Genomic DNA, 7,665 nt, shown 5'->3' on the forward strand with positions numbered 1-7,665 from the left:
TGGATAGCTGAGTGTGTATCTGTGTGTGTGTCTGTATGGATAGCTGAGTGTGTATCTGTGTGTGTGTCTGTACGGATAGCTGAGTGTGTATCTGTGTGTGTCTGTATGGATAGCTGAGTGTGTATCTGTGTGTTTGTATGGATAGCTGAGTGTGTATCTGTGTATGTGTCTGTATGGATAGCTGAGTGTGTATCTGTGTGTGTGTCTGTATGGATAGCTGAGTGTGTATCTGTTTGTGTGTCTGTACGGGTAGCTGAGTGTGTATTTGTGTGTGTGTCTGTATGGATAGCTGAGTGTGTATCTGTGTGTGTGTCTGTATGGATAGCTGAGTGTGTATCTGTTTGTGTGTCTGTATGGATAGCTGAGTGTGTATCTGTTTGTGTGTCTGTATGGATAGCTGAGTGTGTATCTGTGTGTGTGTCTGTATGGATAGCTGAGTGTGTATCTGTGTGTGTGTCTATATGGATAGCTGAGTGTGTATCTGTGTGTGTGTCTGTATGGATAGCTGAGTGTGTATCTGTGTGTTTGTATGGATAGCTGAGTGTGTATCTGTGTATGTGTCTGTATGGATAGCTGAGTGTTCATCGCGAGTGTGTTTGTACGGATAGCTGAGTTTGTTCCCGTGTGTGTTTCTGTACAGATAGCTGAGTGTGTATCTGTGTTTGTGTGTGTGTGTGTGTGTGTGTGTATGGATAGCTGGATGTTCATCTGCACGTGTGTCTGTATGGATAGCTGAGTGTGTATCTGTGTGTGTGTGTACGGGTAGCTGTGTGTGTATCTGTGTGTGTATGTGTGTGTGTGTATGGATAGCTGAGTGTGTATCTGTTTGTGTGTCTGTACGGGTAGCTGAGTGTGTATCTGTGTGTGTGTCCGTATGGATAGCTGAGTGTGTATCTGTGTGTGTGTCTGTATGGATAGCTGAGTGTGTATCTGTGTGTGTGTGTACGGATAGCTGTGTGTGTATCTGTGTGTGTATGTGTGTGTGTGTATGGATAGCTGAGTGTGTATCTGTGTGTATCTGTGTGTGTGTGTACGAATAGCTGTGTGTGTATCTGTGTGTGTATGTGTGTGTGTATGGATAGCTGAGTGTGTATCTGTGTGTGTGTCTGTATGGATAGCTGAGTGTGTATCTGTGTGTTTACAGATATATGAGTGTGTATCTGTGTGTGTGTCATTGTATGGATATCTGAATGTGTATCTGTGTGTGTGTGTATGAATAGCTGAGTGTGTATATGAGTGTGTGTGTGGATAGCTGAGTGTGTATCTGTGTGTGAGTGTGTATATGGATAGCTGAGTGTGTATCTGTGTGAGTGTGTATATGGATAGCTGAGTTTGTATCTGTGTTGTGTCTGTATGGATAGCTGAGTGTGTGTGTGTGTGCGTGTGTGTCTGAATGGATAACTGAGCGTGTATCAGTGTGTGTGTCTGTATGAATAGCTGAGTGTGCATCTCTGTGTGTGTGTGTGTGTGGGGGTGGCTGAGTGTGCATTTGTGTGTGTCTGTATGAATCTCTGACTTTTATAGAAACCCTACAGTGCAGAAGGAGGCCATTCGGCCCATCGAGTCTGCACCGACCACAATCCCACCCCACATATTTACCCGCTAATCCCTCTAACCTACACATCCCAGGACTCTAAGGGGCAATTTTTAACCTGGCCAATCAACCTAACCCGCACATCTTTGGACTGTGGGAGGAAACCGGAGCACCCGGAGGAAACCCACGCAGACACGAGGAGAATGTGCAAACTCCACACAGACAGTGACCCGAGCCGGGAATCGAACCCGGGACCCTGGAGCTGTGAAGCAGCAGTGCTAACCACTGTGCTACCGTGCCGCCCACTGTGTGTGTGTGTGTATGGATAGCTGTGTGTGTAAGTGCGTGTGTGTCTGTACGGATAGCTGAGTGTGTATCTGTGTGTGTGTGTGTCTGTATTGATAGCTGAGTGTGTATCTGTGTGTGTGTGTGTGTATGGATAGCTGAGTGTGTATCTGTGTGTGTGTCTGTACGGATAGCTGAGTGTGTATCTGTGTGTGTGTGTGTCTGTATTGATAGCTGAGTGTGTATCTGTGTGTGTGTCTGTATGGATAGCTGAGTGTGTATCTGTGTGTGTGTGTGTCTGTATGGATAGTTGAGTGTGTATCTGTGTGTGTGTGTCTGTATGGATAGTTGAGTGTGTATCTGCGTGTGTGTCTGTACGGATAGCTGAGTGTGTATCTGTGTGTGTGTCTGTATGGATAGCTGAGTGTGTATCTGTGTGTGTCTGTATGGATAGCTGAGTATGTATCTGTGTGTGTCTGTATGGATAGCTGAGTGTGTATCTGTGTGTCTGTATGGATAGCTGAGTGTGTATCTGTGTGTGTCTGTATGGATAGTTGAGTGTGTATCTGTGTGTGTGTCTGTATGGATAGCTGAGTGTGTATCTGTGTGTGTCTGTATGGATAGCTGAGTGTGTATCTGTGTGTGTGTGTCGGTGTGGATAGCGGAGTGTGTATCTGTGTGTGTGTCTGTATGGATAGCTGAGTGTGTATCTGTGTGTGTGTCTGTATGGATAGCTGAGTGTGTATCTGTGTGTGTGTCTGTATGGATAGCTGAGTGTGTATCTGTGTGTGTGTCTGTATGGATAGCTGAGTATGTATCTGTGTGTCTGTCTGTATGGATAGCTGAGTGTGTATCTGTGTGTGTGTCTGTATGGATAGCTGTGTGTGTAAGTGCGTGTGTGTCTGTACGTATAGCTCAGTGTGTATCTGTGTGTATGTGTCTGTATGGATAGCTGAGTGTGTATCTGCGTGTGTCTGTGTGGATAGCGGAGTGTGTATCTGTGTGTGTGTCTGTGTGGATAGCTGAGTGTGTATCTGTGTATGTGTCTGTATGGATAGCTGAGTGTGTATCTGTGTGTGTGTCTGTATGGATAGCTGAGTGTGTATCTGTGTGTGTGTCTGTATGGATAGCTGAGTGTGTATCTGTGTGTGTGTCTGTATGGATAGCTGTGTGTGTAAGTGCATGTGTGTCTGTACGTATAGCTCAGTGTGTATATGTGTGTATGTGTCTGTATGGATAGCTGAGTGTGTATCTGCGTGTGTCTGTGTGGTTAGCGGAGTGTGTATCTGTGTGTGTGTCTGTATGGATAGCTGTGTGTGTAAGTGCGTGTGTGTCTGTACGTATAGCTCAGTGTGTATCTATGTGTATGTGTCTGTATGGATAACTGAGTGTGTATCTGTGTGTGTGTCTGTATGGATAGCTGAGTGTGTATCTGTGTGTGCATCTGTATGGATAGCTGAGTGTGTATCTGTGTGTCTGTGTCTGTATTGATAGCTGAGTGTGTATCTGTGTGTCTGTGTCTGTATTGATAGCTGAGTGTGTATCTGTGTGTGTGTCTGTATGGATAGCTGAGTGTGTATCTGTGTGTGTGTGTACGGGTAGCTGTGTGTGTATCTGTGTGTGTATGTGTGTGTGTGTATGGATAGCTGAGTGTGTATCTGTTTGTGTGTCTGTACGGGTAGCTGAGTGTGTATCTGTGTGTTTACAGATATATGAGTGTGTACCTGTGTGTGTGTCATTGTATGGATATCTGAATGTGTATCTGTGTGTGTGTGTATGAATAGCTGAGTGTGTATATGAGTGTGTGTGTGGATAGCTGAGTGTGTATCTGTGTGTGAGTGTGTATCTGTGTGTGAGTGTGTATATGGATAGCTGAGTGTATATCTGTGTGTGTGTGTGTGTATGGATAGCTGAGTTTGTATCTGTGTTGTGTCTGTATGGATAGCTGAGTGTGTGTGTGTGTGCGTGTGTGTCTGAATGGATAACTGAGTGTGTATCAGTGTGTGTGTCTGTATGAATAGCTGAGTGTGCATCTCTGTGTGTGTGTGTGTGTGTGTGGGTGGCTGAGTGTGCATTTGTGTGTGTCTGTATGAATCTCTGACTTTTATCTGTGTGTGTGTGTATGGATAGCTGTGTGTGTAAGTGCGTGTGTGTCTGTACGGATAGCTGAGTGTGTATCTGTGTGTGTGTCTGTATGGATAGCTGAGTGTGTATCTGTGTGTGTGTGTCTGTATGGATAGTTGAGTGTGTATCTGTGTGTGTCTGTATGGATAGTTGAGTGTGCATCTGCGTGTGTGTCTGTATGGATAGCTGAGTGTGTATCTGTGTGTGTGTCTGTATGGATAGCTAAGTGTGTATCTGTGTGTGTGTCTGTATGGATAGCTGAGTGTGTATCTGTGTGTGTGTGTGTGTGTCTGTATGGATAGTTGAGTGTGTATCTGTTTGTGTGTCTGTACGGGTAGCTGAGTGTGTATCTGTGTGTTTACAGATATATGAGTGTGTTTCTGTGTGTGTGTCATTGTATGGATATCTGAATGTGTATCTGTGTGTGTGTGTATGAATAGCTGAGTGTGTATATGAGTGTGTGTGTGGATAGCTGAGTGTGTATCTGTGTGTGAGTGTGTATATGGATAGCTGAGTGTATATCTGTGTGTGTGTGTGTGTATGGATAGCTGAGTTTGTATCTGTGTTGTGTCTATGGATAGCTGAGTGTGTGTGTGTGTGCGTGTGTGTCTGAATGGATAACTGAGTGTGTATCAGTGTGTGTGTCTGTATGAATAGCTGAGTGTGCATCTCTGTGTGTGTGTGTGTGTGTGGGTGGCTGAGTGTGCATTTGTGTGTGTCTGTATGAATCTCTGACTTTTATCTGTGTGTGTGTGTGTATGGATAGCTGTGTGTGTAAGTGCGTGTGTGTCTGTACGGATAGCTGAGTGTGTATCTGTGTGTGTGTCTGTATGGATAGCTGAGTGTGTATCTGTGTGTGTGTGTCTGTATGGATAGTTGAGTGTGTATCTGTGTGTGTGTGTGTCTGTATGGATAGTTGAGTGTGCATCTGCGTGTGTGTCTGTATGGATAGCTGAGTGTGTATCTGTGTGTGTGTCTGTATGGATAGCTGAGTGTGTATCTGTGTGTGTGTCTGTATGGATAGCTGTGTGTGTAAGTGCGTGTGTGTCTGTACGTATAGCTCAGTGTGTATCTGTGTGTATGTGTCTGTATGGATAGCTGAGTGTGTATCTGCGTGTGTCTGTGTGGATAGCGGAGTGTGTATCTGTGTGTGTGTCTGTATGGATAGCTGAGTGTGTATCTGTGTGTGTGTCTGTATTGATAGCTGAGTGTGTATCTGTGTGTGTGTCTGTATGGATAGCTGAGTGTGTATCTGTGTGTGTCTGTGTCTGTATGGATAGCTGAGTGTGTATCTGTGTGTGTCTGTATGGATAGCTGAGTGTGTATCTGTGTGTGTGTCTGTATGGATAGCTGAGTGTGTATCTGTGAGTGTCTGTATTGATAGCTGAGTGTGTATCTGTGCATATGTCTGTATGGATAGCTGAGTGTGTCTCTGTGTGTGTGTCAGTATGGATAGCTGAGTGTGTATCTGTGTGTGTCTGTATTGATAGCTGAGTGTGTATCTGTGTGTGTGTCTGTATGGATAGCTGAGTGTGTATCTGTGTGTGTGTCTGTATGGATAGCTGAGTGTGTATCTGTGTGTGTGTCTGTATGGATAGCTGTGTGTGTATATGTGTGTGTGTCTGTATGGATAGCTGTGTGTGTAAGTGCGTGTGTGTCTGTACGTATAGCTCAGTGTGTATCTGTGTGTATGTGACTGTATGGATAGCTGAGTGTGTATCTGCGTGTGTCTGTGTGGATAGCGGAGTGTGTATCTGTGTGTGTGTCTGTGTGGATAGCTGAGTGTGTATCTGTGTATGTGTCTGTATGGATAGCTGAGTGTGTATCTGTGTGTGTGTGTGTGTCTGTATGGATAGCTGAGTGTGTGTCTGTATGGATAGCTGAGTGTGTATCTGTGTGTGTGTCTGTATGGATAGCTGTGTGTGTAAGTGCGTGTGTGTCTGTACGTATAGCTCAGTGTGTATCTGTGTGTATGTGTCTGTATGGATAGCTGAGTGTGTATCTGCGTGTGTCTGTGTGGATAGCGGAGTGTGTATCTGTGTGTGTGTCTGTATGGATAGCTGTGTGTTTAAGTGCGTGTGTGTCTGTACGTATAGCTCAGTGTGTATCTATGTGTATGTGTCTGTATGGATAGCTGAGTGTGTATCTGCATGTGTCGGTGTGGATAGCGGAGTGTGTATCTGTGTGTGTGTCTGTATGGATAGCTGAGTGTGTATCTGTGTGTGTGTCTGTATTGATAGCTGAGTGTGTATCTGTGTGTCTGTGTCTGTATTGATGGCTGAGTGTGTATCTGTGTGTGTGTCTGTATGGATAGCTGAGTGTGTATCTGTGTGTGTGTGTACGGGTAGCTGTGTGTGTCTCTGTGTGTGTATGTGTGTGTGTGTATGAATAGCTGAGTGTGTATCTGTTTGTGTGTCTGTACGGGTAGCTGAGTGTGTATCTGTGTGTTTACAGATATATGAGTGTGTTTCTGTGTGTGTGTCATTGTATGGATATCTGAATGTGTATCTGTGTGTGTGTGTATGAATAGCTGAGTGTGTATATGAGTGTGTGTGTGGATAGCTGAGTGTGTATCTGTGTGTGAGTGTGTATATGGATAGCTGAGTGTATATCTGTGTGTGTGTGTATGGATAGCTGAGTTTGTATCTGTGTTGTGTCTGTATGGATAGCTGAGTGTGTGTGTGTGTGCGTGTGTGTCTGAATGGATAACTGAGTGTGTATCAGTGTGTGTCTGTATGAATAGCTGAGTGTGCATCTCTGTGTGTGTGTGTGTGTGTGGGTGGCTGAGTGTGCATTTGTGTGTGTCTGTACGAATCTCTGACTTTTATCTGTGTGTGTGTGTGTATGGATAGCTGTGTGTGTAAGTGCGTGTGTGTCTGTACGGATAGCTGAGTGTGTATCTGTGTGTGTGTCTGTATGGATAGCTGAGTGTGTATCTGTGTGTATGTGTCTGTATGGATAGTTGAGTGTGTATCTGTGTGTGTGTGTGTCTGTATGGATAGTTGAGTGTGTATCTGCGTGTGTGTCTGTATGGATAGCTGAGTGTGTATCTGTGTGTGTGTCTGTATGGATAGCTGAGTGTGTATCTGTGTGTGTGTCTGTATGGATAGCTGTGTGTGTAAGTGCGTGTGTGTCTGTACGTATAGCTCAGTGTGTATCTGTGTGTATGTGTCTGTATGGATAGCTGAGTGTGTATCTGCGTGTGTCTGTGTGGATAGCGGAGTGTGTATCTGTGTGTGATTCTGTATGGATAGCTGAGTGTGTATCTGTGTGTGTGTCTGTATGGATAGCTGAGTGTGTATCTGTGTGTGTCTGTGTCTGTATGGATAGCTGAGTGTGTATCTGTGTGTGTCTGTATGGATAGCTGAGTGTGTATCTGTGTGTGTGTCTGTATGGATAGCTGAGTGTGTATCTGTGAGTGTCTGTATTGATAGCTGAGTGTGTATCTGTGCATATGTCTGTATGGATAGCTGAGTGTGTATCTGTGTGTGTGTCTGTATGGATAGCTGAGTGTGTATCTGTGTGTGTGTCTGTATGGATAGCTGAGTGTGTATCTGTGTGTGTCTGTATTGATAGCTGAGTGTGTATCTGTGTGTGTGTCTGTATGGATAGCTGAGTGTGTATCTGTTTGTGTGTCTGTACGGGTAGCTGAGTGTGTATCTGTGTGTGTGTCCGTATGGATAGCTGAGTGTGTATCTGTGTGTGTGTCCGTATGGATAGCT

Source organism: Mustelus asterias, chromosome 6 (genome assembly GCF_964213995.1).
Source record: "Mustelus asterias chromosome 6, sMusAst1.hap1.1, whole genome shotgun sequence".
NCBI classification, from domain to species: domain Eukaryota; kingdom Metazoa; phylum Chordata; class Chondrichthyes; order Carcharhiniformes; family Triakidae; genus Mustelus; species Mustelus asterias.